The sequence below is a fragment of the Anopheles coluzzii genome, chromosome 2 (genome assembly GCF_943734685.1).
Source record: "Anopheles coluzzii chromosome 2, AcolN3, whole genome shotgun sequence".
Taxonomy (NCBI): domain Eukaryota; kingdom Metazoa; phylum Arthropoda; class Insecta; order Diptera; family Culicidae; genus Anopheles; species Anopheles coluzzii.
Window position 1 is genome coordinate 97006371 of NC_064670.1, and position 15228 is coordinate 97021598.

Here is a 15228-nt window from a genome sequence, read left to right on the forward strand (position 1 = left end):
AATAACAATTACGCACCGTTTTAGGGGAAACGCAATTGCAGGTGTTGTGTACTGGAGCATGAGGGAGGAGGTTGTGGAATGCAATTAGTGGAGGCGCGGTTTTTGGGCAGGAAGGAAACAGATTCCATTCGTGGGCTTTTCTGTTTGCTGATTTTTAACAAAACAATTTAAAAAAGGCACAGTGTTTGTTGTCTATTTTTGTGGGATTTTGGGATTTACATTGAAATGACGTTTTTGTTTTGTTTTTGGTGATGTTACACCATGCGATATTTCCGGGTTATTTCTAAGGTATGTATTTAACAAACACATCATGAACTTCAGCAAAACCAATGCCACGTGGCTTATTTCTTCATTGAACCGCACAACGAATGCTACTGACGCTCAGACAAATTTCCAGCCGAATTCCATCGGCACTTACAAGGCTCCTGTATTCAATAACGCGCGGAACGGTAAAATAAACAATTTGTGTGCTCCGCTAACAAAATAACCTTCCACCATTAAAGCTGTACAACACTTGCCCCAATCCCTGCCTTTCTCTCTCTCTACATTTTTCTCTATGACCGGGTTAGCTTTAATAGATCAAACACGCCATTGCAAGCCCGCTGCTCACAAGTTTCATTCTTTTCGTCCATCTGGGGGTGTACTCGGCTAAAAACTCGAGCAGCCTGCATTTTCGCGCGGCCGTATATAGGTGCCATTCACGCACACGCGGTTGGTTTTGCAATCGCACACCTCCATCATCATCATCATCTTCATCGAGATGATGATCTTCTTGATCGCCGCGCTCATGTCGATCATCCATTTCCATCACGATTAACCGTAATAATCTGCTAATTGCGCCCGGAATATGGAATATGGTGAAGGTGAGACATGGACAAGGCGAGAAAGGTTAGAAGTTGTTCCTAAACAAACCAAAAAAAACCCCGCTCCACACAGGTCTGCGTTGGCGGGATGGGAATGAAAAAAAAAAAAACACTTAAACCCGATTTCCACCCAGAGTAAAACAAAACTCGTGCGCGCAGGTGAAAATTAAATCATATTAACACGATTCACTCCGCCAAGAGAGGGAGGAATAAGGTTTTCCGGAGTAGTAAGTGTATTGGGGGGAAATCTAGATCCCTTTCCACCCTCACCAGCCCTTCTTTTTTTGAGTCTCCACTTAACCCGGAAACGTTGCAGCAGGCAAAACCAAAATTAGGTCACTCGGTTTCGATTTAGTAAGGCACACACACACGCCCAGCATGCAGCTGGTCGCTGTTTTGGATTTAGAAACATAGAACTTTATACTCCCCGACTCTCTTCCCCAGATTCTTCACCACAGCTTCGTCGCACTTACCTCTCACAATTGTTTTGCTTCCAAGTCGCGCTCGCTGGCGGCACACACTCAACTCACTCTGCCGGTGTGTTCTGTTATGACTGGGCAACGGTCCACTGCATCGGCCGATCGGTCTCGCGCGATTCTGTAAACAAAGACAGGGCGGAAAATGGGAAAATGAAAACATCGTGCATAAAGAAACAGAACAGAAGCATAGGAACGAGTTTAAGCGATACTTCTTCGAGCGACTTAACAATACCAAAACGTTACACATCGGTCACGAGGCACGAGACGCAAACGTAGATAAGACCCAATTTTGTTAGAACTCTTTCGTTCCTTCTGCTGCAAAGTTTTACGACCGCGAGGCGTGTGTTTGCTTCATTCCATCCTAACCTCAACTTAAACTCGATCACCTGGACACACACACACACCAGAACTGGAATTAACGGGCAACGCAAATAAGAAATTGGGCAACCGACAAAACTGTACAGAGCCACACACCACCGGTTGTCTTACAGGGGCAGGTGTGTCCTCCAGAACTACAAGATCCTCTTGCTTAGGGGCTTTAAGGCTTTCAGCGGCCGTGAGAAAGAAAGAGAGCGACTGACAAAAAAAAGGTGCAGCAAGGCAATAATTTCCCTCCAGGCTAAAGCGTGATGCAAACGATGCGCACGCGCCATGCATTTAAAACATACGACCAACACATGCCAATATGATTTTAGAGTCTCGTTTTTCGGAGGACCTTACGATGACTTCCATGAGGCCCCACGGCATGGCCAAAGCAAAGCTGCCACTGCTGCCTAGTTTAATGTCACCAGCTGCTTCGATGCATACGAAAACTGCAAATGAAGAGAGAGAAAGAGAGAGAGGAATAGTGATCCACGTGCCCACACCGAATGTCAGATGCACTCAGAAAGCTAAGCTTAAGCGAAGAAGAAACCGACGCAAACGATTGCGCAAAAATATATATATTATCCGAATGTCGTTCCGCTTTTCAGGAGGATGAGGTTTTCACATTTCCTTTTGCTTCTTCAATTTTTTTTCTCTACTGTTCTTTAATTTCCCATTCCGTACCCTTGACACGTCTTTCACAAGCCGAGGGCAGCCAAACCAAAACAGAACCAATAAAAACGGGACAGAGCGAGCAAAACAAAAAAAAAGCGCACAACACGAAAACGTATGCTGCTGCTCCCGGGGACATCAGCGCTCGGGACAGCAAGATGGATGATTATCTTGGCATCATTCGCAGTACAAGAACTGCGAGACACACACGCACACGCGCGCACTACGCTCTGTTCCCCCAGGTTTTGGTGTCGTATCGTAAATAAATAAAAATGCACAAGCACCGCGCACCGCGGCGTAATACGATGCGTTTGGTCGCGTGCTGTACATCCCACCACTTAGGACCTTTGCGACATTCGTGTATGTGCATCCGAAAAATGCAAGCCATTTTCGGGCACGGGGAGGTTTGAAGAACCAGCAGCGGAAACACAAAACACACGCCACAGAGAACGCATCATTTCCGGAAGCAGCCAGGGGAGAGAGAAAGAGAGTGAGAGCTCCGGCCGTGTTTTCGTACTTCAACTAGATGGTTCGTCATGATTGTTATGATGATTTTGGTGCATTGCGTTGCCCCCTGGAGGGTTGTCACAAAAGTATGATTCCCCTCACGGAACATGCATGTTTGCCTGATCAATCATTCTGATCTTGCTCGCATGCATTTCTGAAGGGGATTGAGACGATTGAATTACATGATGGTGAAATGGGAAGATTTACGATATCATGTTCATCTCGCACCGGGCAGTCTTTGCTAAAACGGTACAACAAAGCAAATCAAAACTGTCCCTTACAGCCACCAACATCAACAAAATATAATAAATCAAAACTTTACAGTAGTAGTTTAGGACAACAACAAAAAAGCTAATGAGTAGCAGCAAGCAGTAAGCACCATTAATTTAGCTCATTAACGTTTCATCGCTTGCACGAATGGTCCTCGAACATTAAGAATACCGCGGGACATTAAGAACGTACGTAGAAAATGGAGCCGAAGTCGCGCGAGAGATAAACGCAAATCTTAGTCCAACCGTCGCGCACTGTCGCGCCAAATGATCAAGAATTCGTATTCCAGAAATAAACACACCAGCGCTGTTTTAATGTGCTTGGCAATAAAATTATGAATATAATCGTAAAGCAATATTGTTCTCTGCGCTTAAGTCGTGCCATCGGGTGCTCTGAAGAAGTTCTGATCTGTAAACCAGCTTCTAGCCGGCCATAAAAAGCTCGGCCTACGTAACGATCCATATGCCAACCCGGAGCGCGTACGTTCACTAAAATTCAATAATCTTAAAGCGTACTTACACGCACAACACATATGCCAATATGCCGAGGCGGAAGGCGAGAGAGAGGATTAGAGAACAAGCATTTTACGACCCTCCTCGAGCGGAACATGCGGTTCTGTGTAAATGTCAGATCGCGTTATAAAACCGCCTGCCAATTTCACTGCGCGCAAAAGGAATCATTTTTAGCCGTTTCGCATCGCATCGGATGAATATGAAATATTGATTGACTCATTAAAATACCATAAGCATACGGGAAAGGGGTGGCTGTGTTGTTTTGCGCAACGAACGTTCGAACAAAACACCACCACCGCAGCTCTGACAGCCACACTTAATAATGGCAATCACGGCACCACAATCGACCAACCGCCAAATCGTTGCACACAAACCACATCGGGTGCTCTTCTTGCTGATCTCGCCCGATGCTATTGTTGTGATCGGAAATCTACAAATTGACCACTTTTCGGCGGTTCCGTGAAGGGGTTGGAATCGGAGCACCGGAGCAGAAAGAAATGATAAGCGGTTGTGTCCCGTAAGTCGTGAGAAAACCCACCCGCCCCCACATCAGCAAATTAATTGAACCTGGCACAAACTGGAGCGCGTCCAACGCGGCGGAAAAACGTGTCGCGCACCGGGTTTTCACGCCCGGCTGCTCACCGGGGCCGCTCGGAAGTCGGAAATGAAGAAGTCACCGTAATTGAGTTACGCGGTAGCTTTTCTCTGACCGCCTTTCAGGCGCAAATCGCCTCCATTGATCGCTGCGGGGTTGTGGGGTCTGTCGTGACAATTGTTCTAATTTTCATCAATTTCCGTGCCGGTTTCCGCTGTGCCGAAAAAAGGAAGCTCGAAAGGCGTGACGATGAACCGAAATCTTCGTGGGCGCAAAGAAAACAGCGAAGAAAAAAGAAACACACGCACCGGCAATGATGTTCGCAAATCCAACGAACCCTTGGCCAGCCCACTACAACCCACTTAAGGCCTGCCCTTTTTCCGGGGCACACGCACCGCGCGAGCGCGTTTGTAAAACTCAATTAAATTAAGCGCGCATTAACGCACGCCGACACTCGGGTTCGCTGCCTGTTTGCTCCAAATAGAGTGATCTCTCGCGGTGCACGATTTTCGCTTATCGTTCAAATTATTCTATTAACACACGGTTGCGAGGTAGATGGAGGGCGCGCAAACCTCCCCCCCCCCCCCCCTTATCACTTACAGCACGCCGTGTAGTAGTGTAGTAATGTTAGGGCAGGGCCACTTCACTGTCACACTCTGCAGAGGACACAACAACAGCCGCGACGCCCAACCTTGCCTCGGGCGGGTGAAACGGTTATCAATCACTTCGAGTAACGAACTCAACGACTTAACATGCACACACACTAAAGCACTTATTCACAGCACGTAGGGCTGGTATACGATCAGTAGAATCACGAAATTCTAGAAGGTCAACGACAGCGTATCTACACAGCAGACACAAACTCACGAGATATATCGCGCACTCTGCTCTTTCCAGCTTTCCGGAAGATATCACCCCGAGAAGTCACCAGGTTCTTCCCTCGGCACAATGCACTAGAACGTTTGCCTTCTAAAGCTAGCACACGAACAACGCACACGACTTCTTCTTCCATGCGATCACCTCCATTGTCAACTGTCAGACACGTACTGACAGCACTGTAAACAGCGCTTAGTCGCGACCGAGTCTCAACTGACGTTGCACTAAAACCACACACTAAACCATCTATGGGTGAGTGCAAATTAAACACACCACGCACCATGCACCAGCGGTTGGATGGATTACTCTCTGTGTGTGAAACGCACTCACACACAAACCTACGATACACCAACACTCACCGCTGCAAAACCGGTGGGGGTGGACACAACTGTAGTAGTCCGAGTAGAAGAGAGAAAAAAACGCGCATTAAATGGCAAGCTGTTAGAAGTTTGCAGAGGGCGCATTAGAAGTCATACGTCAAGCAACTTCTACCAGACTGTACGGCGCGATTGCCGTGGACCATGTGTGTGTTTATGTGTGTGGGTATTGGCGTCCGAGGGCGATTGACTATAAATCTGCACCTTTGTAAGCCGCCTCCAATCATTTCACTTATCTCATCGGAAACACCAATCGAACTCCACACCGCCCGTTAGAAACTACCAGGTAACTGGGTAGACTTCAAGGTGTATATTAAAGAAACGTTCCGACGTTGACGCTTGTTCTCACTTTGATCAACCCGTTGAGGAATGGAAGGGGAGATATATTAGGTAAAGCGATTAGTTTATGTACATTGCCTTGATCTCTGCCTGCGGTGTGCCATGTACACACGATCTTATGTGAGTGTAATTCTATATAATTCCAACGCAGAATTTTATTCTTTGTGCAGCTAATCCGACGGCAGTATCTCCAGAATTTCACCCCCGGGAAGTCGGAGGCCCACAAACTGTCCCAGGCGTAACGAGCTGCTGAACTGTAAAATATGCCATCGCCACTCAGCCATCTAACTGAGGCGACGACATAAATCATCTGCCGCGTAACAGAACCTCCCTGGGAGAGCTTACCGATGTCCAAGCCTTTGTAATCTTCCCAATGTCTCCCCCCATTGCACACCGATTATGACAAAATAAGTAACGGCACACCGATAAAATATGCAAACTAATTCGCTCGCCGCGTCCTCTTCCGCTAACTGGTGCGTGTGGTAGATCGGACCTCTACCAATAATGCCGATGGTGCGATTTATGGAAGCTTTTCAGGTTCTCCAAGAGATATTCGCTTTTGCTTCGTTTAATTCTCAGCTTCTACTGGGCCATCGATCATGGCGAGTTCTTCTCGCCGAGGATTATCAACACCTGCAGGGAAGAACGTTGCTTTCCACCCGTTTCGGTCCTTCATTTTTCATCATTTCTCTGTCATAAGTTGGCCGCAAACCTGCTCTTTTGGTTTCAGATTTCACACACCACTCTACTCAATGGACATTGGGACAACGCGGCGTACGGCCTGTAACCGCAAAACCTACAATCTTCGCGTATGCAAAACTCTCAACATTAGATCGCTTGTCAACAAATTATATCTCACCTCGCAAAATGCAAAGCAAAATATCCATAGACACACCGGAGGTCTCCCCGAAGCAGTCCACAAGGGTAACAGGTTTCACCACTACGACGCGCGCTTGGCTTCACTTGGAGGTTGTACTACTGCGTGTTGTGATTAAATCGCGACCATTAACTACGCTCCTGCAGAATCTTTAACCAACGGCAAGTTCTACCGCAATAAATTACCACACACATACGGGCCCTGGTCACGTTCATCTCCAAAGTAGGGGAATAATGCTAAGGGCAAGAGAGCTGTTGCAGCACCTGCCACACATCACATGTCAACCCCTTTTGCTTGCGGGATCGCTTCCACTGACCAAACTACCATTGCACTACCTGCCACATTCCATGCTGTCAAGTGTGGACTATACAAAAACACACACTTTACCTTTACACCACACAACAGCAGCACATACTCGCTAACGTTCCAAAGCCAGTGGCACCCGAGAGCTGCAGCTTTTAATCAGAAAAACCGTACCGATGCCGCACACACACAATCGGCCAATAAGCGATGCAATTATTCACCAATCAAGGCACCCGCTCGCAACTATCGATCAGCATCAACTGGCGAAAGAACGGGGACCTCAGCACAGGCATAGCTATCCGATCTCCGAACGAGACACTTTGTCACCAGCATTAGGACCCGCACTACTCCCGCACTAGCCTCGAATGCCTCCTGTCGGGTCTGCCTAATCATCACACATCGATCGATCGGTTTGTAGCGGAGGTGATGTAACATGCCAAGATTGATCCTACCCTAATGCCTGGTGATTCGTATCAGTAATTAGGTTCGTCGAGTTTCTCTCATGCGATTTCGAGTGGGCACCAGTTGCCGTACTTCCTACTATGCGCTTGCAAAAACCACTTCAAGCCTCCAGCAGTAGGCGAATGACGCATCGCTAAAAACAACAACACAGCGGGGAGATCAGTTCTTCCCACAAGCCCGCAAGTTTCCAATGTCCACGGTTTTGACAGGTCTCGGCTGGGTTGTACAGAAATTCATCACTTGCAAATTCCACCATTCCCGTATCTGCCTGCCTGGAAGGTGTTCCAGCCACCGTGGCGACCGGCACCGTCACAGAAAACCAATCCACACTTAATCCGCCGGACCTTTGGAGGTGATCCAAGAGACACAGAAACGAAGATATGGCGAGAAAAAAACGACTCACCCAAGTACCCAACACCGGAGACACCGTGTCTGGCTCGATCTGCTTACTGCGCAAAACTGTCAGATTGCACGAGCACCCCCGAGAGCACCCCGAGCGGCTGGAAAAGACAAAAGATCAACCTGTCGTCCAATAAAACGAACCTACACCGCACCGTGGTATCGCGGTAGAAGATTTGCCTTCATTTGCAAACCACAGTTCAGGTTCTACTTGATGGTTGGAGATGATGGTTGGTTGAAGCGGTGGGAGACAACTTCTAAGCCCGCATATCCGAGCGGTTGGTTTATAAGCCGTTTGTATGAATAATTTATTGCGGAGGTTACCAAAACAGCCCCGCGAAAGGTCCGGTTCGGCCGGTTTTGGATCCCAGGAAGAGAACACGACACGATACGCAAGAAATCCTAGCCCATTAGCCGATGCTTAACATTACTTTGAATGAAGCCCGAAAGCCTGAGAAGCGCGTGTTGAAGTATCTCACCTCTGGAGAGGGAGATAAAAAAATATTCAAAACACTACCAAAAAAAACTCCCCATCACAACCTGATCTATGTCCCTAAGCTCTGTGCGATGTGGGGACACAGCAAACAAACCGGCGGTATGGAAGATGATGACCAACATAAACACAAATCTCACAATACACGGGGGCTTACAATGGATACAAACCAACGAAGATCTTTATGATGGATTAATTGGTTACCACAAAGGTGTTCTTGCACGCATGCCGCGTGCGGAAGAGTCGGCACTGTTTTGTAGCTCAACTTCCTGAGTGCCGACCTAGTGCCCTGTCGATGATGTTTACAAAATGCAAAGGTTAACCGATATCGTTCTGCGAGAATGGTACGTTCCGCTGTGGAGTGCGCACAGTACGCACAGTCGATGTCTTGACCACCTCTTCTCCTTCTGCATGCGGGCTTTTGGAGAGCTTGATTGATTGATGTGATCGCGCGGCCGCGTTTTGATTATTTAAAACGCTAAGGTATGCTTATTATTTTTATTCCACCACAGAGCATGTTTTGATTTCCATGAGAACGACCAGCATTCGAGTGTTGGCCGATGCTGGCATTGCTTTCATTTTCGACGCGTATTTTACGACATTAATTCCAACTGGGTTGCTCTGCTCGACGGACCGTCCAAACCGTCCGTCGTCGCACCTTCGTAAAGGGGATGCTGTCAAAAAAATCGTCATCGTTTACTGGTGTGACTGCCCCAACCAACGACCTAAACAACAATAGCAACCCCCCAGAAGGTCTGTGGGTTTTATTGAACCACCACAGCAACCGCTCGCAGGTGAAGAAATATATGTTTTTTCCCTCCCGCTTTTCGTTTTGTTTGGCGAGCCCGCGTCACCTGCTTAGTCTTTTGACCCGCGTTCGACAGCAACTGATTTCAATCAGCAATTAACCTTCAGGTACAGGTGACGGGGTAGATATACGTGTGTGCGTGTGTGTGCCCCTGATGATGTTCGAACCCGACCGGCCCGACTCTCCTGGGATGCATGGATTCCGCGACACCGTTTCCCAAAAGGAGGAGCATACCCATCTCGCTGTATCCAGCGGTATATCATTACAAGTAAAGGGCCCTTTAACGTGCAACTGCCACGAAGCTAAACATTGGAATCTGTCGATACACCAAACCGAACGAGGTGATTATGATGGGGCCAAAGCAGCCGCTCGGTCGCATCGTCCTGTGCGACCGTACGCAACCGTCCGGCGACTACCTGTCTGGCGAAGGTCCGAGGTCTTCGAGAATGGAATGTTCGCGCACGAGGCACCAGAGGTGCTATCGTGACCCTCATGCAGCCGGACTGGCATTAATGACCGACAGAGCCATTGCCCAACACCTCGCGGTACAGAGCATAGCCGTCCTTCGCCGCCGAGTTATTCGGAATGTGGACTCCCCAACTCCCCCGGAGGGACTATCGCGTCATTCGACGCAAAAAAAATGTGAAGCCTAAATAAACCACTATAAAACTATTCATTAACCCGGTTTTTTCTTCTTCGTTTGACCTTCCTGTTGGATGCGTTGATATTGTATTGCTTCGTTAGAGGTCACTTCTTGCTGTTGGACACCTTACATACTACCCTACTTTAGGTCGAAGTAGTGAAGGGATTCTTTGCTCTATCAATAAACAAAAAAAGCCCGAAACCGCGCTATAAATCACACTTCTTTCAAGGGTCCCGCTGTGTCCTACACTCATCGGTACTTGCCTGCTCGAGGCCAAAACAAATTGTAATGTATCTCCCTGAACGCCCCGGATTTTAACAAGCGAATTCCTACGCTTTGCATCGCTAATTGCAACTCCAACTCACCCCCTAAACAACCCACTCCACAAGAGCGACAGGAAGCAGTATTTAACCAACAATTAACATTCGCTCAACCTACTGCGAGTGAGACTGACATCTCCCGATTTTCCTGCACCATTAGAGAACGTATGGTTTAGTTGTTTGCATTCTTAATCGACTTGACATGCAGGTGCAGCTAACTACGTGGAACGCAGGCTAATTGTTTACCCAGAATGCACAGACACACTCTCTGGGCACGATTGTTTATGATTCCGCATTAATCAACGCGAAGGTTTAGCTGTGCGGGGAACAAAAACCATCCATCAAACGATTAAATCCCATCGCTCGAAGGACATTCACAGCATCGGCGTAGTATTGCAACCTTGAATAATTGAACCCTTCCACCAAACAGCAATAGCTGCATACCTGCACACAAAATAGATGAAGACGCACACGGCTGCTCTTGATGGACGGCCAGTTAGCGTTTAGTGGTTTGAATAAAAGATTTATCTCCTCTCGGACTTACCGAAAGTCTAAAGCACGGTGGGCCGATTTGTAGCTCAAAACGGCGACGTCTTTCATCCAACCCGAAAACAAAAACCAGTCCCAGCCGAGAACCGGTCTTTCTACATTCAAAAACGTTCGATGGGAGTGTACTCGCAAAAAAGGCTCTCTTGGATCACTTCTCGGTCTAAACGACAACCTCTTAAGACATCCGCTGCCAAAGGGTTTTTGGTACGGGTCGATTTAGAGCGCTGGTTTGCTTGGTGATCACTCCACTTTCTACGCACTGAAGTCATCGAGCGGGCCTGGTGACAGTAACTCTATACACTCCGCCCGCCCGCCGAGACCGGTTGGCCGGCGCGGTATCCCGATACATTTCCTATAATTAAGATAAATTGTCCACTGGTCCGCAGCGCTACATCAGCATCGGGGTAACATCAAGGGGGAGGGATTAGCATTATCATCATACACATAGCGCGATTGCGACCGCACCAAGAAGCGAACCCCAATCGAACGAACCATTCCAATGACGACCCGATTGTCATGTTCCGCGATAAATATTTATGAGCAGCGCGACGTCCGCCGACAGCATAACAAAAATCTTCGTTTTCTCCTGCACGAGCACTCCGCCGTGGGGTTTGCACTCCGCGATCACAACGCCCAGGAGGGCCGGGGGGGAGAAAATAAAGTCATTGAGCGAGCGATTGATTACCCGCGATGGGGGCACGCTTCAGCATTCGATAGAGAGAGGGATCTCGCACGCGAGGAGGAGTGGCCCAGCGCAAAACTTCTTCGCGATCGAAGTGGAATGATGTAGAAACACAAAAAACAAATGTGGCACAAAAAAACAACAACCAACGCTAACATTCCTTGTCACAAACACGCCAAACTTGCGATCATCACGCGAGACGGATCGTACGATCGGTGTGCGCGCGGCGAGTCACACGTTGATTAAAGCCCTCGGATTCCCTCCCTCGCAGTGTTCTGGGGCTGGTGAATGAATGGTGAACCATTTTTCTCTCTTGTCGTGTACAAACCACAACGGCTTGTGTCCGTCATTAGATTTCTGTGACATATTTCCTGCTTTTTCCGGTTTTGCACGCAGTACCCGCGAACGGCGCGCAGTACACGCCGAAACTGGGCGCGGAGCATATAGATGGTTTGCTGGGGTTTGCTGGATGGGACTTGTTTTTGCGCACTCAACCAGTAACCGAACGCGGTCGAACGCATCGATCAACGCCGCGTTCGCTCGCTGATCTGCCACTTCCGGTCGGTCGCGGTAGAACCACCGCCAGGGGAACTTCCATGTGCGCGCGCAGCGCCAGACAGCGAGTCGTCAACTCGTCGAGCGCAGTTCACATTCTGTGCGTTTGCGTTCCCTCCCTGCCGATTACCCCCCCAGCACTTTGGACGAGGTTATGTTTTGCTCATTTAGGTTCCTTTCGCATCTTGTCGACATTGTTATTGTGTTTATTTTTCTACCCTCTGCTCCGTTTCCGTATACACGCAGTGATCGTTAATTCCACAACATTGCTTTACCATACGATCAAGGGCAGTTCTCGCGGGATGATCGTGCACACACAAGCGGGCATTTTTAAGCGGGCAAGGTTTCGGAAAGTTTCTGAAAACCGTATTCCCCAGCATCGGCAGCCGGGCTATGAAGTAGCCTTCGCTTATCAAAACTCTGACACGAAATAAATGTATTCGCTAGCAAAACGGCTTTTCAAACGAATGGAAAGGAGAGTTCACACGCACGAAAATCAATCAATTCCGCCGTCGCCTTTTTTAAAGGTCATCCGTTTGATTGCAGCATAATACGCCAGTCAGGTCAGTTACGCTCATATCAAACAATCAATCGAAATCGTACAATCAAGCACTGACATCTAGATCAAACAAGAGGTTCTAGGCCGAATCAATATGTTTTTTTCTTCTCTCGATTAAACATGACATATTCTTAATGGCTTGCGTGTATGTTACTCGTCACACATGTTCCAAAAATAATCACACTGTGCCTTTGCCAAAACCTTTCAGCTCCTCCTTTTGCACATTCCTGGTCTACTATTGCGACTGACGTTTCAATGGTGTTAAATAAATTAAAAGCCAAACACACATGGGCCCGTTTTCATGCAGACATGTGTATGTCTCGTTGGGTGTGTCTATCTACTTCTGCGAAAATCATGGATGGAAGAATTTGTTCTGCCGATGAGTTTGAGAATAAAAGAACCCCAAAAGGGGGGGATCCCCTAAAAACAGATATTCACACCATTCAGCGAAACGATAAACAGCAACAAAAAAACCATAACCCCATATCTTGGCCGTAGTAGTTGCGGCGCGTCTGACATGTGAGTTTGGTGGTGGAGCTTGCTCTATGCAAAAATGCACAGCGAGCTGCTGTTACCCTCGGGGAAAGAATGGCTATATCATATGGTTCCTGTTCCACAGCCACGGCACACAATACACCCCGACATTTGTTGCACAGCTTCAAACAAGCTCGTATATGCGCAGTTCACGAGCTGCTTTCGCCCCAATCCCTCTACCAGAAACGTATCGAATTTCGTCGTCCGCTAATGGTGAGCGTATTGTGCAGGCATCATTATTTTGATTATCACAACACATTGGCAGGACTCGTATTGCGCACCCTGGAATAGGTATCGAATGGCGAAACTCGGTAGCCAATCACCCTGTCTCTCACTGCTTCTCGCGCTGTCCCCCTAAATTGCCTATCCAATTACGTCCCTGGGCGAAGAGTTCATGTTTCGTGCACGTTTGACATGTGTGTCAAGTGGAAGCTTTCACACGTGAACCCGTCGTCTCCCGATGTGTGAAAGTGCATCTGCACCAAGCACCTGACAGTGACCTACCCTTACCGAAACAGTAGTAACATACTGCAGTACTGCCCTCCGTTACAAAAAAAAAAAATACTCCGGAAATGTATCTAAGACATCCTCTGAATGTTCCGTTTTTTCTCCTTCTTTCAACCCTCCAATCATCAGTGTCTGCAAGGCCTATGTCGTCCATTAAAAGCAACCAACGCAAATTGCATCCGTTTGACCGTAAACCATTTTAGAGCAGTGCGCATCTTTTGCCATTTTGACTCTGCCGCCTTCCATTCCCAGAGGGCCTACTATTCGTGTCACTGCCATGTAAATGGCGTCAATTACGCAAATGCCACCTAACGGCGCAATGCAGCTACCACAACAACAACAACAGTAGCGAAAACTCACGGCAATCATCCTGTGCGAACGGGAACTGATCGTGCCAAAAACACAGTGTCGAAGCAGTACATCATCCAAGAGTACAAGAAAACGATTATGGGACTTGGGGCTTTGTGTTGACCATGGGGTGGAAAAACCGTCCACTCATCGTAGAATACACGTTTGTGGAATTTGCTTTTCATTCTTTATTAATCCCGCAGAAACAATGAACCAATGGATCGCTGACCGGGATAGAGTAAATCATTCGCGTTCGCGAAGCAAGCAACGAACCTGGGAGGTACTTCTCCATTCTCTGGAGGACATCATTCATCAAGCAGGACAATCGTTTCTAGGTCCCGGTATTCCGCTGCAAAACTCGCATTATGTTTCACCGTGAGACAACGCCCCAAGAGAAAGGAGCTAAAGCATCGCCGACAGAAGCTGTCCACCGGTGTTTGATGATGTTGTCCAGCCGATGATCGGTCAGTGGCTCAGCGGACCACCGGTTTTTCGCTCCCTCTTTTTGTTACACTATCACCTCTCCCCGCAGGCACTTGTCCATCCGGGTAGCGTGAACCCGATACACATTCCATCAGAAACAATTTACAGGGTTTCCCACGATTTATTGGTTGGTTCCCACGATTTATTGGTGCGTTCCCACGATTTTTTGGTCATTTCCCATAATTTTTTGGTAGCAACCCACGATTTATTGGTCGGTTCCCAAATATTATTGGTCGGTTCCCAAATATTATTGGTCGTTTCCCAAATATTATTGGTCGGTTCCCAAATATAATATAATATAATACCGACCAATAATATTTGGGAAACGACCAATAATATTTGGGAACCGACCAATAATATTTGGGAACCGACCAATAAATCGTGGGTTGCTACCAAAAAATTATGGGAAATGACCAAAAAATCGTGGGAACGCACCAATAAATCGTGGGAACCAACCAATAAATCGTGGGAAACCCTGTAAAGCAAGCAGGGGAAGAGAGAGAGATAGAGAGTCTGGGTAGAGTTATGCCCCGAGAAGAAGTAATTAAACAATCGACATCTTGGTCGTCGTCGTCCACGGCAGCGCGAAATTGCTGCCGCTCCTTTTTTCTTTTGCTGCCCAGCAAGACTGCATCAAAAGGAAAGCGGCGTAGCGAAAATAAGCAATGGAGGTGCTTTTGCTCCGCACCGCATCGCCGAACATCACACGCTGCAGTTCGCGAAACCGAATAACCAGTGCAAAGAAATGTCTTCGGGTGTCTTGAAAACAGAGAATCATTACCGCCCAACGGAATCTTCATCCTTTGATGGACTCGGCGCTCCTGCTAGACTCTGGAATCTGGAGCTACTAAAA

The 15228-nt window shown here is 47.8% G+C and overlaps 1 protein-coding gene across 5 annotated transcripts in view; it reads right to left on the reverse strand.

The window, feature by feature from the left end:
• LOC120961331 (semaphorin-1A) overlaps nucleotides 1-15228 on the reverse strand; it is a 94521-nt gene that overhangs the window by 22610 nt on the left and 56683 nt on the right. For 2 of the 5 annotated variants that reach the window (XM_040385039.2, XM_049607735.1), the window contains exon 2: nucleotides 1337-1460. The exons of 1 other annotated variant lie outside the window; for it this stretch is intronic. The gene's annotated coding sequence lies outside the window, so the exon portion shown is untranslated. Of the gene's footprint in view, nucleotides 1-1336; nucleotides 1461-4861; nucleotides 5382-7117; nucleotides 7293-15228 lie in introns of those variants that run through there. 2 more of the 5 variants (XM_049607733.1, XM_040385040.2) reach the window with 2 other exon arrangements.